Here is a 27,960-nt window from a genome sequence, read left to right as displayed (position 1 = left end):
GAGTTACAATTTCTGATAATGGAAGTACAGGGTCAACAGCTGGGAAGAAGAAGAGGAGTAAGGATGTGTGGTAGAAGGGTACACTGTTAGACTTTTTATTGTATTTTTGCGGTAACTTACTGGCAGCACTATTGCCAGTAAGTTACTGTAACTGCCCCTTTACAGTAGCTTAACTGTAAATGTGTTTTACAGTATGATGCCTTTACCGCAATTTAATTTTACAGTATGATGCCCTTACCGGAATTTCATTTTACAGTAAGATACCCTTACCGCAATTTAATTTTACAGTATGATGCCCTTACCGCAACTTATTTTTACAGTATAATAATATTACAGTAATTTTACTGTAATTTATTTTAGTTTTATTTTACATGTATGCTACAGAATTTAATAAATTCCAAATAAGTGACTTGAGTCCATGTATATCAATATATTTTTTATTCACTGTCACAATAAATTACATCCATTTTATTTATCATGATGCAACATAAAAAAAGAGACCTAGATTCATAACAAATCAAAGCAGAAATCATGACAATGCACAATAAAAAGCATGAACAAAACCTCCCAGTTGGTCTTAGCTGGTCTCCATACTGGTAAACAACTGATGGCGGATCTGAAACAAAACAAGAAAATGTGTGAGAAATGGTCATGAGTTTATTTAATCTAAATATGTTCATGAACAGATGAGGTAACAACTTGTGCAACAGCAGTTATTCCCAGTAGTGTACTGTTTGAATAGTATAGCTTTAAAATCCATTCCTCTAAAATAAAAAAAAAACAACAACAAATGTAATAAAGGCATCATAAAAATAATAAATCGAGTTGATTAGACCACTCAGTTGATTAGTTTTAAGACGCCTTTTTAGACATTTTTTTTTTATCTTTTAAGTTTCAGAGGAATGGATTTGGGATGGATGGAAAGAAACCTCTTAGGTTTCATAAAAAATGTGCTCCTCAAAATCAAAATCAAAAATCATGTATGAGCAAAGATATCACATTTAGTTTTAGTCATATGATTATTCAGGGCTCGACATTAAGGACTGCCCAATGGCCCGGGGCCAGTTTTAACAACGCACGGGACAGTAGACTGAAAGGTCACTTGCCCAATCGGGCCAGTGCTGTAGGGTGTGCGATATCAGTGTTTCCCATACATTAACTAGACTGTGGCGGCCCGCCACATTCTAATTTGTCCCGCCACAATCTCAAAATGAAACGGAAATTAGGCTTGTCGCGATATTAAAATAACCGCCTGATAATTGCGCTCTTTCATATGGCAAAAGTGGGAGTCATAGAGCAAAAGAAATAGACTAGCACCAATTAAGTTTTCGTGCACTATATTCAAACTCATCTGAAGCCATTTCATAGCTTCATGTGAGGGATAGAAGAATATGTGCATCGTTAAATTTAAGTTCACGGAAACTCGTCTTCCCTCCGCTGCAGCTGTCAATCATTCTCACAGCACGTCGTGTTCGGTAACGGCAGTCAGCAGCACGCACGGTAAAACTCTCCAATATAATATATTCCCATTATAATACTTGATATGTAGTTAAAGGACTGTGGATTTGCATAAAATGACTTTATCTTGCTAGAGTTTATTGCTGTTTCTGAATGATCATCATACTGGCTACAGGGTGTCTGTTAGATCGCACAACACAAGGACTATGAATTCGCGTTACACGCACGCTAACTGGAATTTAAAAGGGAGAAGAAACATATGATTAATAAACTGTTAACTTAGATGTAGATATAAACAGGGATTCTCTTTGTGCCGTGAACTTTTCAATGTGCAGCGCAACTGCGCACTGCGATTCCATATTGCTTCAAGCACATCATTCTGCACCCGGGATGTGCATTAGCAGTTTTTTTGCTGCTGTTTTGAAGCGTTTCATATTATCCTGGTTTTGCACACTGAAAGATTATTAATAGCCTATTTTGTTCTGTCGTATCTATAGCTTGTTGCCCCATTAAAAATCTACACAATACATTTAAAATGAATGTCTTTTAATCTTACATTAATATAAATACATATAATTTTTACATATAAATATAAAGCTAATATATATATATATATATATATATTTTTTTTTTTTTTCATTTTGTAATACAAATAGTAATTTTAAACTTTTTATTAACATTTTGTCAGTGTATCAAATCATGAATCGGATCGCGGTTCAAACCCACCAAACGGCTGAAATCACGTGACTTTGGCGCTCTGAACTGCAGATTCGACACACAGATTCATAATGCTCTGATGCTTCCTGAAGCAGTGTTGTGAAATCGGCCATCACTATATAAGTCGTTATTTTGTTTTGTTTTTGGCGCACCAAAAAACGATTAATGTTTATATTTAATGTTGAACGATGTCTTTAGTACCTTTCTGAAAGTGCAATTACGTTGCTGCCTATGAGTGGTTCAGAAACCCTCAGATTTCATCAAAATTATCTTAATTTGTGTTCCAAAGATATCGCCGGCTAAAAAGTAATTAGTAATTTGAGTAGTTTTTGAGAAGAGTAATTTGTACTTTTACTCAAGTACTTTTTGACACCAGTACTCTTACTTGTAATTGAGTATTATTTCAGCAATGTAAAAGTACTTGTCCTGAAGAATCTCAGCACCAAACGCTAGAGATTACATCGCATCTGGTAACAAGAGTACACATAATTTTAAGAACTCTAATGATATCTTTACCCCCTGATATTGCATTGGTGATATAATTCAAACATATTAGAGGCATAGAGTATGAGCAGTGAGTAAGCTGGCCAAATTTCTGTCGAAAATAACTTACATGCTTAAAGCTGTCGACCCCCTGAACCACAGTCAGCATTTATAAATAAAAAGTAAAAAATAAAAAAATACATACATGTGTACAAATAAATAAATAAATACCTTTGAGTGGAACAGTATGGCGTCTGTCTCACTAGCAAACATAACTACAAACAGACAGAGAGAAATACAACAAAATAGATTAATGACCATGATATCCTGTTATCATAATAGTTAAAGGGATAGTTCACCCAAAAATGAAAATTTGATGTTTATCTGCTTACCCTCAGGGCATCCAAGATGTAGGTGACTTTGTTTCTTCAGTAGAACACAAATGATGATTTTTAACTGTTGCCGTCTGTCAGCGGTATAAAGCTTGTGAATGGTAACACAATCTGTAAGAGTAAAAAAAACACGCACAGACAAATCCAAATTAAACCCTGCGGCTCGTGACGACACAATGATGTCCTAAGACACGAAAAAATCGGTTTGTGTGAGAAACCGAACAGTATTTATATCTTTTTTTACCTCTAATACACCACTATGTCCAACTGCGTTCAGCACTCGGTTAGTGAGGTCTGATCGCGCTCTGACAACGGCAGTGATGTCTCGCGCTTATACTTCAATGAGTGCTACACATTACTTCCATTGTCAGAGCGCAGTCAGACCTCACTAAGTGAGTGCTGAACGCAGTTGGACATAGTGGTGTTTTAGAGGTAAAAAATTATATAAATAGTGTTCGGTTTCTCGCAGAAACCGATCGTTTCGTGTCTTAGGACATCAATGTGTCGTCACGAGCCGCAGGGTTTAATTTGGATTTGTCTGTGCGTGTTTTTCGACTCTTATAGATTGTGTTACCATTGACACGCATTATACCGCTGACAGACGGTGACGGTTGGAGTTAAAAATCATCATTTGTGTTCTACTGAAGAAACAAAGTCAACTACATCTTGGATACCTTGGGGGTAAGCAGATAAACATCAAATTTTCATTTTTGGGAGAACTATCCCTTTAAATAAATGATTACAACTACAAGCATTATAACATTATACTTGTCACCTATGTTACCTCATTTAGCTGATTATTTAGCCTAAAGGCCTTTCAAGGACAATCTCACTGAAACAACCTGGGGTTAATGATTTTAAAATGTGAGACTTCTTTTTTTAAAAACATGTAAAAATCTTACAGACCCACAACTTTTCAACAGTAGTGTACTGAATGTTTGAGGTTTTGCTTACTATAGTCATCTGTTTCGTGGCCTTTGACAGGAGGTCGCTCAGCTCTGGGGTGCAGGAGGCCATCAGCATGGAAGGATCTACGAACACAACATGCAATTTGTCACAGAGCCAACAATATTTAGTATAAAATGCCAGGTTTATTACAAGGAACCAAGCTAGAGCAGAGGTGGAAAGAATAATATGCATCATATTAAAAAAAAAAAAAAAAAAAAAGAATATATATATATATATATATCTTAAGATAACAAAATTTATATTTTTAGATTTAGAATTCAGTATTGTTCATGTAGAGTGTCAGTTAAGTTTGGATGTCAAAAAGTTCTTAACTAATATATTTAAAATATATAATTTTGCAAAATAAAATTGTAGATGCATGGTGATATAGGTTAGATATATTGTGAAATAAATGCATTTTAAAGAATTTAATGAGCTTTCTCAGTTCACCTGTTTCCTCCTCCTCTGTCAGCTTCCTCTTTGTTGTAGAGGGGGTTTTCTGTCACCCCTGAAATTGCAGAACATTATTTATCCATATTTGTTTACCATTAGAGATGAAAACATGTTTGAAATAGTTTCAGTTCATTTTCGCGCTCCATGTAAGTGACGTCACCGATTAACGGTACATCAACTTTTAGGTTAAATAAATTAGTTTACTATCATCCATTAACAATTTGCCAGCAAAACCTTTACAAAACTATTATAACATCACATCTACACATAAAGATGCGATTAAAAGCCCAAACTTTCATTAAACAAGGGCTCAAAATATAGAGTTAGTTAGCCAACCGCTTCTGACGGTTGAGATGCTAACGGACTTTTTCGAAGACACTAAATAATTTCTTTGAAGTAAATATTCAACAGAAGTGTGTCGATTACAAATAAGAAAGGTATCAGGAACAGTTATATATATTATTTGTGTGATTTTTTTGACTAAACTTACCTAAAATCAGTGAAAACAACAGCGAGACGGAGTCTTGATGCTTGACGTTTCCCCGTTTCCATGGTAACTCAGATCCGCTCCAGTGTTTGCTATTTTATAGTCTCGTGTAATCTCGCGATATCTCTTCAGACCGCAAAAAAATGAAAATGAGCATATAATTTCTATTTTCTGAAATATTGACGTACCAACAAACTGACACAGAAGTGGAAAATAGGCATAATAGGGCACATTTTATACATTATTATTATTATTATTATTATTATTATATATGGTTAAACACTTGTTTTTTTAAGGTATAGTTTACGAGCTTATTTCAGCATTGATTTATAGGTGATTTTCTAAACCTATTTCAACCATTTTACATTTAATAATTTATCACTGTTGAAACATCAACTGATGTTGCTTCAACCACATTTCAACGTTGAAGGTCGGTCATGTGCCGGCTGGGTATACAGTATATGGTTGGCAGCAACTAATACTTTCTTGTTAAACACTTGTTAGGCACTTTATTTAAACTTTTCAAATATTTTCTTAATTTTTATTAAATATAAATGCCTTTCTGATTTGTGATGGGAAAAGGGGTAAGAGCGAGTTTGGCGAATCGAACCCGGTTTGATCACATTAAAAACAATTTTCACACACCACACGTTCTACGGCCTATGCCACTACGGACGTTAGAATAAATTGCGTCTTTTTAGTATTTAACTGAAAACATTCGAAGGCTAAATTATAACCTGCGTACAATAAATTGGACATATGTTGGTATTTTAAGCATGAAATGGGGTAAATTTCCAGTTTGGGCTGACACATGACAACTTACCAGCGTAAAAACTATATAAGTTTACGCTCATTTTCTTCACTCCCCTGCCACTGAGAAGCAGCCATCTTGTTTGAATTATTTTTCTGAAAGCTCCAAGCTGGTCACATGATCAGCTGCTAGCATTCTGATTGGAGGATCTCAAAAAAATTAATTTACAGTAGCACTACTGCTTTTGAGTAAACACTGTAAATTCACTGTAAATTCACATATACAGTAAGTTACTGTAAATATAATAAAAAATACCCATAATGCATTGCATATTACAGTAGTTAACCGTAAATAACCTATATGGTATTTTACTGGGATTTTTTGCGGTAAGTAACTGTAAAATTACAGCAAAGTCTAACAGTGTAGGAAGGCAAAACAGAGGAAGAGGTCGATAAGGAAATGGGCATAGGCACGTTTCTAGTGAAATGAGGCCCACTATGAGGCCCCACTATTGTGGGGAAAAACCTTTTCCTCAATCATTCAAGCATTTCGTAGACATAACAGTATTTCAGCAATGTGCACTGCACTCTAATATGGTATGCATGCTATAATCTTAATATTACATTAGCATTTTTACACTTATAGCATATTACACTTGCTTTACACTTACAGTATAGTAGGCTAAATGAACTTTATACAGATACATACTATATCACACACATACACATTAATACATATATATAGTGTATGTAAATATAGTCTTGTCTTTTATTTATCACAAGGACATTTTACAGTAATTTGTTCACTGTCATAAAAACCATAGCCATAGTTTAGGCTGCATCTGAAATATTCATCACTGTTATATTGACAACATGGCTAAGCATTTTGACTATCTTGTTCGAGAACAATGACACAAGGACTTATCTTTCTGACAGCACTGACATGTTCATTGACATAAATACTTGCTTTTGAGAGATGAACTAAGGATTCTGAGCAAGTTCCAGGCTTTTGCAGGTAATCCAATATGTTGTGCTGTTTGTATGAATTATTTCGAGAAATGAAAATACAGTTTTGCAAATTTTAAGGATGATATGAGAAATGTGCCAAAACAACAGAAAAACTGTAAACACAAATTTTTTTGATTGACAAGTTCATGCTTATTAAACATCTAACAGCCATTTCATGCCGCTGTACCAGGGGTTATTGTAGAATTTTAGTCTCAGCCTCCTGTCTAAATATGAGATGTTGCTGCCCAGAGGAATATTTCTTACTTTAAAGGTGCCCTCAAATGAAAAATTTAATTTATCTTGGCATAGTTAAATAACAAGAGTTCAGTACATGGAAATGACATACAGTGAGTCTCAAACTCATTTTTTCCTCCTTCTTATATAAATCTCATTTGTTTAAAAGACCTCCGAAGAACAGGCGAATCTCAACATAACACCGACTGTTACGTAACAGTCGGGGTGTACGCCCGCAATATTTGCATATGCCAGCCCATGTTCCCAACATTATGAAAGGCATTAGACAAGGGCGGGCACTCGGGCAGTAACGTCTGGAGCTGCACAGCCGAATCGACTTAGGTAAGCAAGCAAGAACAATAGCGAAAAATGGCAGATGGAGTGATAATAACTGACATGATCTGTGATATCATGATATTTTTAGTGATATTTGTGAATTGTCTTTCTAAATGTTTCGTTAGCATGTTGCTAATGTACTGTTAAATGTGGTTAAAGTTACCATCGTTTCTTACTGTATTCACGGAGACAAGAGCCGTCGCTATTTTCATTTTTAAACACTTCAGTCTGTATAATTCATAAACACATCTTCATTCTTTATAAATCTCTCCAACAGTGTAGCATTAGCCGTTAGCCACGGATCACAGCCTCAAACTCATTCAAAATCAAATATAAACAATATAACAGTATACAATACTCACATAATCCGACGCATGCATGCCGAACACTTTGTAAAGATTCATTTGAGGGTTATATTAGCTGTGTCAACTTTGTTTATGCACTGTTCAAGGCAAGCGCGATCTCCGTGGGCAGAGAGCGTCAGCATTTAAAGGGGCCGCACAGCATAAATCGGCTCATATTTAATGATGCCCCAAAATAGGCAGTTAAAAAAATTAATTTAAAACAATCTATGGGGTATTTTGAGCTGAAACTTCACAGACACATTCAGGGGACACCTTAGACTTATATAACATCTTGTAAAAAAAAACGTTCGATGGCACCTTTAAGCATGAGAAGTCACAAGTTCATCTTGCTCAACTGACATTTTTTAATAAACCAATTAAAATGGCATCTGTTTGTCAGATGTATATCAGTGATGGCTACATATTTGGATGTACTTTCTTTTGTGATTTAACTGAAATGATGCTGCTCATGCCTAAGCTTACCCGCCCCTCACCAGACGGAATGATAATCCCTAATCTAATAAACTTTAAACTTTTTAAAGACTGATAAGAGGACTCAGAGTGAAATAACCTAAGATAGTTTTAGCTGCTGTTTTCAGCAAACATGAAGTGAGATCGCATAGTCAGATTTTTAAGGGTGCTGACAGCTGTGTTAATCGAAGATTTAGGGGGGGGCTGCAAAGAAAGACAGTCCTCCTAAATAAGGTCTAGAATTGCCTAAGGGTAGCACTTTTTCCCTCATCTTCCTCCGTGATTACCTGCAGAGGTTACGCCATGCCTTCCCCTCCTCTTACGAGTGTGCCTGGAATGCAAGTTAGGCTTGACGCAGAGGATTATAAGAGGCACGGCAGAGACTAAGGTAGAACTTGGGGAAAAGTGCATGTGTTGGATTTTTTTTCCCCTCTTTCTCCTCTCCTATCTCTATCTTCCTCTTAGTCACTCTCTCTGTGTGGTGGGGGCCGAGCGTTGGATGTGCTGAGTTAGCTTACGGTAACGGGGCAGAGGAGTCTCAAAGGACCCAAGCTGTGAGGTCAGGACTCTCACTCAAACAAACGGCAGAACGCTGCATCATTACCTCTGCTAATGCTGAGCCGGTTGAAAGCCCTCCTCCTCACACAACTACAACTGCAGCATCATTTCTATACTGAAATTGTATAAAAGCCCCTTCTATACCACCTGCACAAGCAGTGTGTAACACTGCAGCAGAGTAAAGCCCTGTTCTCTCCGTCTGCAGTGTCTGTCGCCAGTGGCTGGCGGTGAGGTCGCGAGTGGAAGTTCCCACTACTGATTGCCAATAGTAATGTTTGTGAATGACATTTATGGATGTTATTCAATGTTGTAGACAATAAATCATTTTTTTGCCAAAAAAATGCTTACTAATGCTTAGTATTAAAAATGAACGAGAAATAGTGAGTGCTCTTCATCATTGTGGCTATTTATCTGTGGCGAAAGCACAAGTGCCAGTCTATCTGGGTTCACAAAACCATTCAGAATTTCTATTCATCAAAGAATCCAGGAAAAATGTAAACATTTAGAATGACTTAAAATTATATATGTATTATATAATTTAAATCATCAAAATGATTTAAAACGCATAAAGAGTTTTCCATTTTTAGTTGTAAACGGCTCCTAAAGTATACCAATAATTTGCTTAAAATGTCTGGATTCAGTCACAGAAAGGTGCGAGAAAGGCCTAATGGAGCCTATGCAATGCAAAGGAGCATCAGTCAGTTGGCGTGACAATCACATAGTATTGATAAATGGGTAACACTTTAGATTACATTTGACATAAACCCAGTTGTGAAGCGCAACGTGAAGCATGACGTAAGCGCACCAATAAACTCTCACAAAACGTCACGCGGATGTCGGATTTCATTATATTTTATTTTATTATTATTTTTTAATAATGCTCACAACAAAATACAAACAATAACAAATAATCACAATGAGAAACAAAAAAGACAGGAGAATAGAGACAGTTTCACAGCACGCTTATGTCACAATTCATGTTGCACTTCACAGCAACATTTCTGGGTGTACTTTATTTTCTTTTAAAGGTGCCCTAGAACTTCTTTTTAAAAGATGTAATATAAGTCTAAGGTGTCCCCTGAATGTGTCTGTGAAGTTTCAGCTCAAAATACCCCATAGATTTTTTTAATTCATTTTTTTAACTGTCTATTTTGGGGCATCATTAACTCTGCACCGATATAGGTTGCGGCCCCTTTAATTCTCATGCTCCCCCTCCCCCGGAGCCCGCGCTTGCCTTGAACAGCATAAACACAGTTTACACAGCTAATATAACCCTCAAAATGGATCTTTACAAGATGTTCGTCATGCATGCTGCTCATGTAAGTATAGTATTTATTTGGATGTATTACATTTGATTCTGAATGAGTTTGAGGCTATGCTGCGTGGCTAAAGCTAACATTACACACTGTTTGAGAGATTTATAAAGAATGAAGTTGTGTTTATGCATTATACAGACTGTGTTTAAAAATGAAAATAGCGACAACTCTTGTCTCTGTGAATTCAGTAAGAAACGATGGTAACTTTAACCACATTTAACAGTACATTAGCAACATGCTAACGAAACATTTAGAAAGACAATTCACAAATATCACTAAAAATATCATGTTATCATGGATCATGTCAGTTATTATTGCTCCATCTGCCATTTTTCGCTATTGTTCTTGCTTGCTTACCCAGTCTGATGATTCAGCTGTGCACATCCAGACGTCCTGCCCTTCTCTAATGGCTTGATCATGGGCTGGCATATGCAAATATTGGGGGCGTACACCCAATATAAATTCAATATTTAATTATAGGGCACCTTTAATACATAATACAGAATAAGACATAGGATTCCTTCTTAAGATTCATCAGTGGAAATAATGAAAATAGAAAAAGAGGAACGAGTAGGAAGAAGAAGAGAAACAAAGAAAGGGACAAAACTTGCTACTTTTAGTATTAACTTTAGTATTTGAAATGAAAAGTTAATTTTAAAAAAATTTATAAGAAGTGCAGTAAATCTTTTTGAATTAAGTTGTTTTTTTCAAATAAAGGTTTCAGAGTCAGTGATATTAGATTGTGTATGTGTATTTATTGTACTTACCCAGTAACTCCATGGAACAAGAGGGTAACAAGCACCAAATGAATTTACAGGCCGCAGATGTCACATTTACCCTGCAACTTCATAAAACAAGAGGGTAACAAGCATCACTTACCCTGTAACTACATGGAACAAAAATATATTTCCCCAGTATTTTTTTTTTTTTTTTTTAAGTTGTGATAGTTTTAATTTTACTTGCATTGAAACACGAAGACCAAACTTAATCAGTGCACTTTTACTATCAAAAAATTATAACAATAATAATAATACTGTATGAATGCACTGATATGTTCCTCGTAATTAAAAAAAAAGCCTTTATGTATTGGTACACTATTATTACAAAAAGCTACACAATGTACTGTATGTTCTCGCTAATTGCTCCCAAAGTAAGTACACCTTGTTACCCCTTTATTCCCCAAACTTTACATATTTTTTCCCTTATACCTGCATTATAGGTACACTATAATTACCGAAAGGTACACTGTGTAAATTCACTTTAATTACGCAGTTCTTTCCGGGCTGTAATCTAAGCGTTACCAATAAATGTATAAGAAACAATAATAAAGTTTTTTTTTTCTTGTTTCTGCCAACATATTCACTGCTCTGACCACAAAAGAATGATAACATTTTATTTTTAGTTAATGCAAAAATATATACAGTTTGTAATAATTTTTTTGTTCACTAAAATATTTTTTCTTTCTTTATAGAAAGACAATTTGCAACATGCTGGAAATAATAAAACTATAATGTAATTCTATAAATTCATAAACACAAAAAAAGACATACAAAAAGGAAAAACTAAGACATACAATGCAAAACATTACTAATTAGTTTGTAGTTTTCAACACATTCTTACTGATGCTTTCAAGATTATCACAGCTGCAATTTTCTGCAATTTTGCAACCCTGCTAGATACCATTATATTGGTTACAAATCAGTAATTAAAAGGGTTAGTTCACCCAAAAATGAAATTTCTGTCATTAAAGGTGCAATAAATAATATTTTTTGCAGTAAAATATCCAAAAACCACTAGGCCAGTGTTATATATTTTGTTCACTTGAGTACTTACAATATCCCAAATGTTTCCAACTATTTGTAAATCGTGATAAAATTGCAATTTTAACCAAGGCTCCGGGACGTGTGAGGAGTCGCCTGTCAACTGCGTCATACCCGCGTTACCCTCGGTTTCCAGTTTTATTTTGTAGAAACCATGGAAACACCAAAGACGCTTTAAAATTGTACACGTTTTAATAGACAAGGGAACATCTGTTTTGATATATTTATAGACAGAAAATGAGTTGTTATATAGCTCAACACGTTTAGTCTTATTATTTAAATCAATTTTACATACTACAGTAACGTTAATAATCTCATCCATGAACATGAGTTCTTCCTGACTCCAATCCCTATTCTTTTGCACCGTCCATTGAGATGGAGACCACATGTCCCAAGATTCCGCTCTAAAACTTGCCGTCATCAAGTTACGCCTTTGTTTTGAATAGGCTTCTAGCAACCTCTAGTGGACAAAATTATTACATATTGTACCTTTAATTACTCACCCTGATGTCATTCCACACCCGTAAGACCTTCGTTCACCTTCGGAACACAAATTAAGATATTTTGTGATATTTTCTTTGATGAAGAAAAGTTGTAAAAACATTGTTAAAATATTCAACGTGACTACAGTGGTTCAACCTTAATGTTATGAAGCGACAAATACTTTTTTGTGCACAAAACCAAAACAAAAATAACGACTTTATTCATCAAAAATATCTTAATTTGTGTTCTGAAGATGGATGAAGGTCTTACGGGTTTGGAACGACACAAGGGTGAATAAATGACAGAAATTTCATTTTTGGGTGAACTAACCCTTTAGGTTCACTTAAGTTTGCAGTGCATAAAAATTGATATGCAAGACCACTGAATGTACAATTTTCAATAGCAATGCATCTGAAAGAACAAATAACAGTTCCATCACTACTGGCCCCTAATGTTGATCCCTGAAGTGCATTCTAACTATAATTTAGTCTCAGAGGTAACATTTATTAAATGAAATAGGTAAAGATAATAAAGTTAAAATCCACTCTAAAATCTAAATGCAAGCATGCAGTCTTTTTACAGTCCAGTTATAATTTCCCTTATCTGCATCATGGCTTGCACACAGTGTGGAATTTAAATGATCAGTTTACATTTATAATTCTGTCAGCATGTGTTCAGTGCATCTCTCTGTTTGACATATAGCCTGCAAAGCTTAGTGACAGACCACTTTATGATTCACACTTCTAAATCCAAACAAATCTGCATCAGTCCCCTGGTCTGGGCTTTAATAATTCAGAGAAATAAATTAGCAGAAAGATTCACTCCATATGTTGAAGCCTGTCATGCTGTTAGAAGTCACACAGAGAGACCACTTCCTGTCAGTGTTCTGGGGTTGTGTTGGAAAGATGTAAAGACAAGCAAACTCTCACACATACTCACAAAGGAGCACAGCAATCACTGCTGACGACAGGTATTAATCCGAGGGCTGACTGAGTCATATAAATGAACTATTAAAACACAGAAATTTATAGCATCATATACACAACCATTCTAATTTCAAAACTGAGGTGGCATTAAGCCATAAAAGAAGAAAATTAAGGGACTTATGAAGTTTATAGCTCATGTTTGTTAGCTTTGAGGCCATCTATTTGAGAATACATTTCTAAAACTTGGTAAAATAAACTTTTAGCACTCCTGCAGAGGCATTTAAAATGTACAAAAATATCCATGACTCATGTTGTACGTAGGAGACAGACATTTCTATCCAATAAAGTGCTGTCAAGGAAGATAATGTGCTCTTGCTCTAATACCATCTAGAACTAATATCAACTACACTGAAACAATTTGGATTTTCTTTGATACAATTTTCACTCAGTAAATTTCACAAATAATTACACAGACATGGCAAGTAACACAAAGTGGAACTACTTAAATAGTATTTTTGGTAATACTTTATTTTAGGGTCTTTTAACTAGTTAGCATCCATATTACTAGAATATTGGCTACTTATTAGTACTTATTAAGCACATATTAAAGGATTAGTCCACTTTCAAATAAAATTTTTCCTAATAATTTACTCACCCCCATGTCATCCAAGATGTTCATGTCTTTCTTTCTTCAGTCGAAAAGAAATGAAGGTTTTTGATGAAAACATTCCAGGATTATTCTCCTTATAGTGTACTTCAATGGCCTCTAAACGGTTGAAGGTCAAAATTACAGTTTCAGTGCAGCTTCAAAGGGCTTCAAACGATACCAGATGAGGAATAAGGGTCTTATCTAGCAAAACGATCGGTCATTTTCGAAAAAATACAACTGTATATGCTTTATAAACACAAATGATCACCTTGCACGTGTTTCCACTTTCCGTATTCTTCAAAAAACTTATGCTGCATGTCCTATGCCTTCCCTATTATACTTATGGAAAAAAACGGAACTGGTGCCGCGTTCCATAAATTGAATAGGGAAGGTGTAGGACATGCAGCCTAAGCTTTTTGAAGAATACGGAAAGTGGAAGCACGTGCAAGGCAATCATTTGTGTTTATAAAGCATGGAGGCCACTGAAGTCCCTATAAGGAGAATAATCCTGGAATGTTTTCATCAAAAACCTTAATTTCTTTTCGGCTGAAGAAAGAAAGACATGAACATCTTGGATGACAAGGGGGTGAGTAAATTTTCAGGAAAATTTTATTTTAAAGTGGACTAATCCTTTAATGCCTTATTCTGCATGACCATATTCTTAATCCTACCCAATACCTAAACTTAACAACTACCTTACTAACTATTGATAAGCAGTAAATTAGGAGTTTATTGAGAGAAAAGTCGTAGTTAATAGTGAATATGTGTTCTATATACTAAGACATACATACTCCAATAATATTTGTTTTATTTACAATTTATATATAAAAAAAAATGTTGCAGCGTATATCAAAAACAATTAGTGAATAATGCTTTAACATTTTTTTTTATGTCAAGGACCCCCAAATACGATGATCCCTAATATAAAGACTTCAAGCAGATCTTGCCCCCCACTGACTACCATACTAGGGGAAAAAATACCATGGTAGACAATGGGGGGGGTGAGATCTGCTTAGTTACAAACATTCTTCCAAATTTCTTCCTTTGTGTACAGCAGAACAAAGAAATTTATGCAAGTTTGGAACAACTTGAGGGTAAGTAAATGATGACAGAATTTTCATTGGGTGAACTAACCCTTTAATAGCATTTTATTGATAAGAATGGAGTGTAAGTGGGATTGATCTTGATGGAAGTAGATATGCTATGCTCCTGCTGATGCATGTGCAAAATTACAGGGATTACGATACATGCTGTTGCTACAAGGTAAAGTAGGGAGAACCCAATGTAGCGAATCTAAACAGGTGGTGCTAGGGAGGAGGAGGGCTAAAGAAATTTCGCAAGGCATACAGTATTGAGCTGGACCAGGCTGGGATGGAAATAAATAAGGTTGTGTAGATAGTAAGGAGAGATCGACTGGCTGTGCTGCCGACTTAGAAGAACCAATCAACGAGCCAAGTACATTTGGATATGGGGCGGTCAGTATGGTTTCTACATTAGTTAGAGGTGAGTGGTGCAGTCAATTGTTTTTGTCTGTTCTGATGATTCAAATAATTTGTTATGTGAGTTCTGTTATTTGTACTGTTATTGTATTTGTATTGTGTAGTGGACATCTTCGGTTTCAATAGCGAAGATACTACGATATGTGTTCTAAAATAGGCTCAAAATATTAAACATGTTTTGATATCTTCTGACTGGATGGAATCATAGTCTGAAGCTAAAAAAAAAAAAAAAAATCAGAGACTTTGTCCATCATACACTATGCGATTTTCTGTGAAATTTGTCAACGCCACTGCCCAAAATCTGCAGACTGGCACAGACTTTCAGCAACTATTGTCAACTCATCTAGCCTGCAAACATCTGAGCAAAAGTCATGTGAATTCTAGCCTTAAAGGGATAATTTACCAAAAAAAAAAATGAAAATTCTGTCATCATTTACTCACCTTCAAGTTGTTCCAAACCTGTATGAATTTCTTTTTTCTGCTCAACACAAAAGAAGATATTTTGAAGAAAGTTTGTAACCAGGATGCTTTGGGCCACCATTGACTCCCATAGTAGGAAAATAAAATACTATGGAAGTCAGTGGTGGCCCAAAGCGGCTGGGTTACAAATTTTCTTCAAAATATCTTCCTTTGTTTTCAACAGAACAAAGAAATTTATACAGGTTTGGAACAACCTAAGTGTGAGTAAATGACAGAATTTTCATTTTTGGGTTAACTATCTCTTTAAGTTAGAGAAAACTGCATTCGTCAAAACCTTTTTATGGGGTCTTTAATGTTGTTTTATATCTATGTGGTGTTTTAATATACTTTAAGACAAAACATTTGCAAATTCATAAGTCAACACCATTGCTGAGTCTTTAAAACAGCAGTGATCTAAAGACAGTGTCAAAAATGTGGTTTGAAATCGCTGGTGTTTGTGACATCACAAACTACCTTGTAACCAATCACGTCAACGTGCCAGCGGACTTTAGCATATCATTAACATCCTGGTTTATTTTTCTGTTGATATGAAAAATCTGGTAGATTTAGCAATATAGTGGGTGTATTACGTTGCTATCATGGACTTTATGCCTTTTTCCACTGATGTTCTAAGCTGTTCAAAGCGTTTCTAAGGATACTGATTTTTAGAAGCAGCTGTCTGAAATGAAGAACAGGAATATGGTTTGTGTAACATTAGCAAAACATTAGCATCATCCATTGTGCAGAGTTTACCTCAGTAAGATGATCGAGTGGATCTCTGAGCTTGTGCAAGTGAGTGGGGGCGGGTCTAATTATCATATTCATGGATCCACATATACTAAATGAAGCAAGGGTGTACAGTTACATTCTATTTTAAGGCATGAAGATTTTTTTTTCCCCCACAGGAAAACGCTTAAATATGTCATTTTTGTGATCAAAGATGAGTTTTAAAGAGATAAAATTATTGAGGTGGACTTTAAGAAAAGGAAAAGAGACAAAAAATTAGAGAAAAGACATGAAAGCAAATAAACAACTATACCAAAACAACCCAATGTGATGTATGGAGTGACAGAGGGCTGGAAGGACGAATGATTGGAAGGAGGATGGATTGAGTGATCAAGATGAAAGCGAGGCCTTTGAAAGCCAGCTGCTCACAAAGACTCATCGCATTGGATTTTTAATTCTGTTAATGATGGGGTGTCATCATGGTAGGAAAAAAAACTCTAATTAAAAATCTGCACAAGATGCTTTAAAGAGTGGGCGTCCTCACTCATTGTTAAAAACTCTATTATATCAAAGAAATATCATTTTGCAACATTTAATAAAGGAGATCTTAAACATGAGTGAAAAGGTTAATAACAGGCTGCATTAATGGGATTCATTCAAGTGTGGCTTAATTGCAAGCTGTGTTCAATAAACTATTAATCAGACATTATGCTGAATGAAGCTTCTCCATCTGCAACATACTAATTGAGTAGGAGGCATCCCCTGACCCTTGGCCATGGATACTGAACCTCTGGATGGATGGGCTTGTCTTCTTCTTGTTGTGTGGTTCAATAAAGTATCAGTGACTGCAACTGCAACTGTTAGCTTCTGCTAGTATTTTCACTATGTTTTAGGAAGGAGACTATTGTTTCTGTGTGTGTAACTACAGATGAACATCTGCTTAGAGTGCTTGTGTGCAGTACGGATAAAAATAAGCCTAGATGATTCAGTTGTTTCTGTTCCTGAATATTCGTTTTGCTAGCGAAGGCACAGTGAGAGAAAAAGAGTAAAGCCTTGTTAATGGCACATGCAATTAAGCAAATGTAGGAAAATTTGTAGGTTGCGTGTTTTTAATCAGTAACACCAACACATAAAAACGCTCACAAAAATTGCAGTCTTGTTTAAATTAAAAAATAAATGCAACCCACAATTGTGTGTATAATATATCAAATGACATCAAAGACATTTTATATTATAAAAGGTTTCTTTTTCAAATAAATTATGCCCTTTTGAACTTTCTATTCATTAAAGGGTTGGTTCACTCAAAATGAAAATTCTGTCATTAATTACTCACCCTCATGTCGTTCCACACCTGAAAGACCTTCGTTCATCTTCAGAACACAAATTAAGATATTTTTGATGAAATCCAAGAGGTATACAACTCATCCATAGACGGTAAAATGATATAATGATATAATCAGCACTTTCAATGTCCAGAAAGGTACTAAAGACAGTGGTCGAGAAATACTTTTTGTGCGCAAAAACAAAACAAAAATAACGACTCAATTCAACTATATATTCTCTTCTGTGTCATTCTCATACGTTGTTTATGCCCAGTGCTTCCAGGTTCTACGTCAGAATGCCGAATTATTATTGGCCGTCTCCTGCCACATGCGGCTCATGTGATCAACTTTGGCCAATACTGAGCCGTCATTCGGACATAAACATGGAAGACTTCACTGTGCTTACTGCATCAACTGCATAGGATAATGACAGAGAAGAGAAGAGATTGTTGAATAAAGTCGTTATTTTTGTTTTGTTTTTCCCACAAAAAGTATTCTCGTTGCTTCGTAAAATTAGGTTGAACCACTGCAGTCACGTCGACTGTCTTTAGTACCTTTCTGGGCCTTGAAAGTGTTGATTATATTGCTGTCTATGGACGAGTCATATACCTCTTAGATTAAATAAAAAATATTTGTGTTCTGAAGATGAACGAAGGTCTTACAGGTGTGGAAAGACATAAGAGTGAGTAATTAATGACAGAAATTTAATTTTTGGGTGAAGTAACCCTTTAAAAAATGTTGTTTTCAAAATTGATAATAATAACAAATCCCAGCAAGCAATAGCCGTCATTTCACCGTCTCGGTTAACTAAAGACCCGATATAGTCCGGCTATGTGTAACCCACTTTTAGCCGAAATAATCTTTCATTTGGTTACATGTCGTTTTTGCCAAAATAACTTGCAATATGTATGATATTGCATTATGTAAGCAAAGTCAAAAGTGATTACAAAGTGTTTGGTTTCATATCTTTGACGTTATATTGCGTAGGCTGTGCATAGCCATGATTTAGCTCGTAGTCAGACTGGCTATTTGTAGCCCACCTACAGTCAATCCTGATTTGTTGTAGTTTTTGGACAGGAAGTGCTTGAGATGGTTGATATCTCATCATGTTCGCAATGTCAATGATTTCTAGAAGATGTAAGTGGCATTTCATGACATGGTCTATATGTAGTCACGATTTAGCTCTGAATTGGATAGGCTATGTGCAGTCTGTTTTTAGTCCACGCGGCGAAATCAAGGCAATCCATAGTCTATTTTTTATGGCTTGGCTATATATATATATATATATATATATGAATTATAATTATATACACCACACAAATATATGTCTGTAATTAATTTTAAGTTAAATAAAAATGTACAATTATCAACCACTAGATGGCAACTGTGGCTCTACTGAGACAAGACCACTGGCAACGCGAAACTTGAACGTTAGCTCTCAATCACTGTTGCCAGATCTCGCGATAAATTTTTCCGCATTTTACAACTGTTGGAGAGCAAGCAACAGCAAATGTTAAAGCTAATTTCCTTCTTTTGGTCTTGTAAGTATCTGTGTTTTTCATTTTGACATGCGTTCATTATTTATGTAGGCCTAAATCATGTGTTATTATCATGCGTAAAAATATGAGTTTTTGATTTGGCAAGGCAAGTTTATTTTGTATAGCTCATTTCAACATTTTTTAAGGTAATTCAAAATGCTTTACATAAAACATGGAATTTATGGAACCGACAATGAATCAGGTTGTTTTATGAACCAAAAAACATTGTTAGCTTTTTTTATTTAGGCCTAACTTTTTTTGTCAATGTTTTATATTTTTATTATGTTAAGTTGTAATTTTTTAAAATGTTTATTTGTATTGTATTTGTAAAATTTAATTTTTTTTTTTTTTTTATCATTGTGAATTATCTTGAGTTCTTTTTCTAAATAAAACCTTTTATATTTAATGGATATATTTGGACGGATTGTCATTTGAGAACCTGTTATATTTAGTGAAAAGAATCCTTTAGCCATTATTTTGTTGTCTATTACATGTATAGATGTAGTCATTCATTAGCTGTATATTTGATAACTAGTATATTTTTGGGTTATGGTTAGACGTCTAGATTTTCACTGACAGCCCAAATTTTGCTTTGTTTTAGCCTAGACGGCCGGGCTATGTTTTGACGGCTATTAGATGTCTATTAGGCATAAAATTGCTTGCTCGGATGTTTCTTGAGCACTAAATTAACATAGATTGATTCCTATAGGATCTTGTGACACTGAAAACTGCGTAATTGTCACTGCTGAATATTCAGCATCACAGAAATAATTACCTTTTCAAATATACTAATATAGAAAAGAGTTCTTTTTTTAATTGTTATATTTCACAATATTACTGTTTTTACTGTATTTTCAAATAAATGAGCATAAGACTCTACAAAAACTTACCAAATCCACACCTTTTGAATGGTAGTGTATATAAATAAATTCATATATATAATCTTATAATAAGTTCATATAATAATAAGTTCTTGCATCCACTGGGATTCAAACTCTCTACTGTTGTGAGTGCAGTGTTGCATGTTCATAGATACTGCCTAAGCATTCAAAATACTTTGACAGCAAGGCAGCTCACTAAGTTTTGGAAAAGACCTTTTTGTTCTATACGTGTGTGCGTGTATTTTAAAGATTTGAAAGTATGTATCGTTTGAAGGAATTGCTGATGATGCAACTGAAATTGCTTAACAGCATGAAAGCATCAGATCTGATCTCTATCGGATGCATCCTGCCTATCTGTCAGTCATCAGGGACATCCAGAATGAGCTCAGTTCTCATTCATCAGCACAGTCTTTTTGTCCATCTGTTGTCTCATTGTTGCCTGACTCACTTTCCCCACGACACCCCCCATTGTTCAGTCATGTCACCTTCAGTTGGGGAGCGCAAAACCCGATTTTGCCTTGAGCAAAACTTGTGCTGACGTGCAAATGCAGCCTCAACCCACTTCTTAAAAGAACCGCTCTGCTTCAGGGACAGAGTGTCACGGCACTCTGTTAACTGCAGGTGTTTCTAACTAATCTGACAGTCTGCGGACATTAACAAGCTGGGTTACCCTAATTCTAAACATCAGATGACCAAAAGCAAGCCTAGTCTGATCCGTGACACAGTGGGCAGAGCACTTGCTCATGCATAACAGTTGTTGTGCTTGCAGGGATGCAGGTGTGAGTCTGGCCCGTGTCATGTCCCGTTCTCATTTTTCCTACCTATTTTGCCGTCGCAATAATTAAAAAAAAAAACACACTCATGGCAACCACATAAAGCACTTTTACCATTATAAAATATAAAACATTCTAAAACAATTTTAATAGTTATTTATTTGTCCTTTACAGAGTATAATGCAGCTTATCAGGCTTATACATATTTGTGTGTTGTGGAAATGTGCTGTACAATATCCAGTGGTAAGGGGGAAAGAACAACAAAGCAAACACAAACAAACTCATTTTGTCAGGGTGCACAGCTTCCATGGACACACTGTCAATGCTAATGTATAAATCAGCAAATAAATAGACAGAGCCAAGTCCTTGTCTTTCACATCAAAAGACATCTGTCAAGCTTCAACACAAGCTTCAGGAGCACAATATTGTCAGAGAATATTAATAATGACTTAAATGTTGGTCTGCACCCCACACAAAGATATCATGCTTCTGTGTGAGAAACTTATAAAGCAAAAGAGTTTTATACACTACATTTTTCACCTACGCTGTTGCTGCTTTGACCCACAAACGCATTTTGAGTTTAATGCCCTGCAAGAAAAAGACTCAGCTTTCTAATGATATAATTATGTTTTGTTGAGATCGTATAATGATTATGTTGAGAATAATCATTTAACTTGTCTTTGGGAAAATGGCCTCTAAAGATTCCAAACCATGTCTTGACAACTAGATTTATTTACACATTTTACACATATTACAGCTTTTATTTAAAATATATTTTTGTAACAATGTAAATGTAACAGTTTTTCTGAGTTTTTTTGGGAAATGCAGCCCAATATACCAGCCTCAACGATCGTGTAAACAATAACATGGAGACTGAACTGCTAGCTTTGCTGACTTTGTGGTCCTTTTTAGCAGCCATCGTGCAGTTAAACTCTACATTTTAAAATACCGCAGCTGCCTATATGCACAAGAGAAAACTGTTTACACTTGTACGCGCATACCCAGTGTGTATGAACGGTCATGTGACATGTGACTATACTGGTGTAAACAGGGCCTTAGTTTGCATTCATTAGATTTGTGTTTTCCTTTGTTCAGTTTTCCCATTTCTCCTTTCTCCATCTACCGATATTTGATAATACGATATATCACGATAATGAATATGCACAATATTGTTATCGTGGGCACTTCAAAATACCGTGAATAATTATTTATAACGAATTATTAAAATTTTTATAATACTTTTTAAGAATACCCATCAACCATACAAAATGCACAACACCGCTGTATGCTACTTCAAAGGAACACGCACACTCAACAAGCCCAATGTGCATGAGAAACACATGGCGGAACAAGTGAAGGAGACTGAATGAAACTGCACATTCACTCTCTGACAGCAGAGGGTGCTAATGGAACTGCAGAAATGCAGCGGTTACCCCTGAAACCCCATAAACAAAGCAGCTGCACAACTGAACAGTATTTAAAATAATTCAAATAGCCATTCAGTTTTTTGAATTCGCAATTTTGTTCATCACAGCACCAAATACTTAATACTTAAAGAATTAATAAGCTATTTTCAAACTTAAACATGTTTATATTTTAATCTGGACTACAACATGCCCTATAAGGATTGAAAATGTTCTGGTTATTTTTTATTGTTAAGTTAGTGACATAAGGCTCCATTAGTTAACATGTTAATTCATTATTACCAAACTGACAATGAAAAAAACGTATAAAGCATTTATTAATCTTTGTTAATGTTAATTTAGATAATGTTAAAGTTTAATAACATTACTAAAATCAAAAGTTGTAACTATCATTTAATGGACATGAGCAAAAACTATAAATGATCAATTGTCAGTATTTTTGAAATAACATTTACAACAACAACAAAAAAAATTTGCAACTTATTTCAATATCATGATAAATAATCGCAACATGAAAATTTGCTACCGTCACATGCCTATATGGTAACTAATATGATTATGTCTCAGTTCAGCTGTATATCATTAATTATCCTCATTTGCCTTAGTACTTAAGTTCCTGTGTTTTCAGTGATTTTGATCCAGTCTCGTCTATGTATGTGACGTTTACATGACTATTGCAGTTGTGTTTGCTGACCACCATCTGTTATACTACTACCTTGTGGGTTATAATTAAAGACTGTGTTTATATTCTCTCTTCATCATTGTGTCTTCTTCTTGCATGATAACGTCATTTTTGTTCAATCTCTTTTGTAAAGTCATAGAAATGCATCTGCTAAACGCTATCTTAAAAGTCACTTAACTATTGGATCAAATAAATGTATATACACACTTTTGTTCTAGTTTCCATTCATTTCCATTTCCATGAATTAATTCAGTGCAGCTTAAAGGTCCCGTTTTTCGTGGTTTTTTGAAGCTTTGATTGTGTTTATAGTGTGCAATATAACATGTGTTCATGTTTCGCGTGTAAAAAAACACAGTATTTTTCACATAATTTACTTATCTGTATACCGCTGTTTCCACTGTCATAAAAACGGGCTGATGACTTCCTTGTTCTATGAAGTCCCTCCTTCAGAAATACGTAACGAGTTCTGATTGTGCCAGCGGTTCCTGTGTTGTGATTCGACAGCAGCTTAGCGCTCCTTGCCCGGAAAGGTCACGCCTCTTACCATAACGTGGAGATGCATGCGCTCAGTGTTATTGTAAACATGTCTTTAATTTTACCCTATCAATTTGAGCCGGAATCAGACCCGGTGATTGGACTGCAGGATGAAAATAACAGCGTTTTCGACAACATGGTGACAAACACACTCTACAAACGCAACTCTTGTGTATTCCTGTGGGCGGAGGTTAGTCAAAAAACTGTTTTAGTGACGTCATTAAAGAAGGAAGTAGAGGGATGTAGTCCAAACTGGCCGTTCGATGTAGGCGAGTTCTGTTAAATAAAATATCTCGCTTGGCATTGAACTTTGAGCTTTAAAATTTTACAGATTTTATTTATACTCTAACAACAACATTACACACTAACTAAAGTTTGAAACATGGGATCACGAAGAACGGGACCTTTAAACACCGGTTCCTTCCTATTCGGTTGTTAAGTCTGAAGTCACGTAGCAGCGCTTCCAGGACCAAACGCTCTATCTCATACCACAAGAAAACAACAAATGGTGCTAATATACACACACAATGTGGTGTAATACTTCCAAAAAATTATAATCATAACCTTTATCTCCAAATCCCAGATGGCCAGACAGTGATTCATCTTCTATAAATTGTTAAAATATTAATACCTGTGACGCTGTGAGCACGGAGACTGTTGTGTAGACTGTAAGTATTTTAAATGTTTAACTTTAAAATGTTAAATGTTTAATATGAATAAATATCACTCATAAACGGCCATGGAGATGCCATTCTCAAGTGAAACGAGTTGAGGCTTGGACCCAGAAAAGGCGTTCCTTACGTCATGACTTAACGAGCGGATATAATTCTCCTCCTATATAATATAGGAAATATCAGAGAGGTCAGGGAAAGAAAAACCGCACACACCTACACACACCTTCCTGTGTTATAAGCAGATTTTCAGTTTCTCACAGAGAAGGAAATGGTGCAGAAATTAATAGAATAGTATCTGCTCCTAATACAGATGATATGCAATCCAGAGTGAAACAATGACACACCTCCATAAACATTACAGAGTATGTATGTGTGTGTGTGTGTGTGTGTGTGTGTGTGTGTGTGTGTGTGTGTGTGTGTGTCAAGTGCTGAACATGCCTTGTGGGCATAAACAGATTGGCGAGAGTGAGTTGATAGAGAGGGAGTTGGTGGAGGAGTGGAAACTGATTTTCTACATCTTTGTGAAGCAGCAAGTTACTGAAAGACACTGAATTCTGATCTATAATGGAAAAGTGGAACATTTGGAAAATAATGTGTAGGTATTGAAGCCTTCCCTCAGATAGCCTGCCCAGCAGCACAGAAATAAACTATGTGTCATACTGCCAAATATTCAAATGCGAGATCACATCAGTCCAGCTTACATTTTCTTTGTTCATATAAGAACCTATAAACACTTAAACGTCCATAAACAAGCACCCACACCATCCCCACACATCTCTCCATCCAAGTATGCATACTCCCAGATGCACAGAATGCAAAAAGCAGTACATCAAAAAAGTAGTACTCAGTATTCATGATGCAGTAGACAAACAACACCCAGATGACCTACAGCATCTGTTGAGATTCTGAAGTGTGGCTATTCCATGAGATAGCAGAAAAATGTAATAAAAAGTACTATAAGCTGTCACTAGGGCTGCACCCTTTCAAACAGTACACCTTTGTGTCTTATTTATCCCTAAAAGGTACATATTAGTACCTTAATGGTGGGGTAAGTAGATCTCCAAAAACTCTGTTGGACATTGTTGATATTTGAAATCAACCCAAACAAACACACCCTTCTCTTCATTGCTCCACCTCCAAAACTCACCCTCCAATCCTAACCACTCTGCTCAGAGTCAGTCTCGAACCCCGGCCCAATCACTGCTGGCAGGCGAGGCGCGTGCACTAATAATGACGGTAAACACAGCATTCTCTAGTGGCCGTCAGTGTGCAGTGGTTTACCTGCACAACTCTCACTATCTGGCCTCTAGTGCAGATAATAGACGAATGACAAGGAAGCACAAAAAAATGAATCAAAGTGTTTGTTGTTAGTCGTCAACAGCGCAGCAGCTCCAGACAGTCAATGACACTCAAACCCAGTGTTACTCACAGGTGAAGCGGAATCAGAGCAGCCTCCGCATCTATTTTTTGCTGAGCGCACATTCTACAAGATAAGACATTTGTCAGACGCTTAGGCTCTGTTGTGCAATGAATTCTCCACCATGGTCTTGTCAGTCATCTCGTCACTTACTCTCATCATGTGATCAGTGAACTGTGGGCTGCGTTCAGCCCCGACAAACCTTTGCAAAAGGTTTTTTTAAACAGAAACGGTGGTGCGTTGAACACCCTGTTCTGATGACGCAAGAGTTGCAACTATGGCAGCTGAGAAGGCCATTCTTTGTGTTCTTTTTGAAGAATTGATATGCTATATTTTTACTATAAAACTCTTATGGCACACGTCTTCTAATATCTTCAATTGTTGCATATACTAAGATGCAGCGGACACATTTGTAAATGACTATACTTGCTGATTGGGCTTACATTTTTGACACACCCACCAAACAAGAGAAAATGTATCTCAAACCCCGTTGCACACCGTTTCCAGCAAATATGTCGTTCAATACGGAAACCGTAGCAAAACGTTGCGCACCGGTTTGAGCTTGAACATGCCCCTAGTTCCTGCTTCACTACGAACAGTGCCGCAGCTCTTGTTGGATGAGCTGGATGGGATTGAAGTGACCGTTATCAAACTGAATTAAATGTTTTGAGTGGTTTTTCTATAAAACGCAACATGACATTGGAGGCGTAATGTAATTGTAGCAGTTGCATACTCAGTCCTAATTTCACCCTCACACTCTGTCATGGCAATATCGCGAGACAGCTTTTCACTTCGACAAGAAATCTCGTCACATTTTAATCTTGCGAGATCTTGTGGCATGAGATCTTGTGGCACCCCTATGTGTGTATATATATATATATATATATATATATATATATATATATATATATATATATATATATATATATATATATATATATATATATATACAGTACAGTCCAAAAGTTTGGAAGCACTAAGATTTTTAATGTTTTTAAAAGAAGTTTCGTCTGCTCACCAAGGCTACATTTATTTAATTAAAAATACAGTAAAAAACAGTAATATTGTGAAATATTATTACAATTTAAAATAACTGTTTTCTATTTGAATATATTTCACAAAGTAATTTATTCCTGTGATGGCAAAGCTGAATTTTCAGCATCATTACTCCAGTCTTCAGTGTCACATGATCCTTCAGAAATCATTCTAATATGCTGATCTACTGCTCAAGAAACATTTAATGTGTACAATTGTACAAAATATTTGTGTACAATATTTTTTTTTCAGGATTATTTGATGAATAGAAAGTTCAAAAGAACAGTGTTTATCTGAAATCTAATCTTTTGTAACATTATAAATGTCTTTACTGCCACTTTTGATTGATTTAATGCATCCTTGCTGAATAAAAGTATTCATTTCTTTAATTTCTTTTCAAAAAAATAAAAATAAAAATTCTTACTGACCCCAAACTTTTGAACGGTAGTGTATAATGCTACAGAAGCTTTGTATTTCAGATAAATGCTGTTCTTTTGAACTTTCTATTCATCAAGGAATCCTGAAAAAAAAAAAAGTACACAACTGTTTTCAACATTGAAAATAATCATAAATGTTTATTGAGCAGCAAATCAGCATATTAGAATGATTTCTGAAGGATCATGTGACACTGAAGACTGGAGTAACGATGCTGAAAATTCAGCTTTGCATCACAGGAATAAATTACTTTGTCAAATATATTTAAATAGTACACAGTTATTTTAAATTGTAATAATATTTCACAATATTACTGTTTTTTACTGTATTTTTAATTAAATAAATGTAGCCTTGGTGAGCAGACGAAACTTCATTTAAAAACATTAAAAATCTTAGTGGTTCCAAACTTTTGGACTGTACTGTATATATATATATATATATATATATATACACATGTGTAGCCTACACACACATGCACATAAGATTCAATTATAATTTCTGCTGGCCAAAACATTTTTGCTGTTTCATTAATTATTCCCCCATATACTCACACATAGGCACAGTTGTGCATGTTCTCAAGGGGAAGTGAAGTGCACCGTTATTCACATTAAATCTGACAGGATGGACACTCACTGGGCAGCAGGAGGGGATTCTGGATAGAGTTATTGTAGAGAGAAAGAAAATACTATTGAACTTTAAATATTCATGAATTCACCTTGAATGAACAC

General features: G+C 35.5%; 1 long non-coding RNA gene across 1 annotated transcript; it reads right to left on the bottom strand.

The window, feature by feature from the left end:
• Positions 1-421: 421 nt before the first annotated feature.
• Positions 422-5,391, bottom strand: LOC125272527. Its single transcript, XR_007185868.1, has 5 exons — positions 4,942-5,391; positions 4,449-4,506; positions 4,005-4,081; positions 2,890-2,933; positions 422-616 (listed from the first exon to the last, which is right to left on the bottom strand). It is a non-coding gene; the product is annotated as an uncharacterized LOC125272527 (long non-coding RNA).
• Between the last annotated feature and the right edge of the window lie 22,569 nt (positions 5,392-27,960).

Source organism: Megalobrama amblycephala, linkage group LG7 (genome assembly GCF_018812025.1).
Source record: "Megalobrama amblycephala isolate DHTTF-2021 linkage group LG7, ASM1881202v1, whole genome shotgun sequence".
Classification (NCBI taxonomy): Eukaryota; Metazoa; Chordata; class Actinopteri; order Cypriniformes; family Xenocyprididae; genus Megalobrama; species Megalobrama amblycephala.
This window is presented reverse-complemented; position numbering and strand designations above follow the sequence as displayed.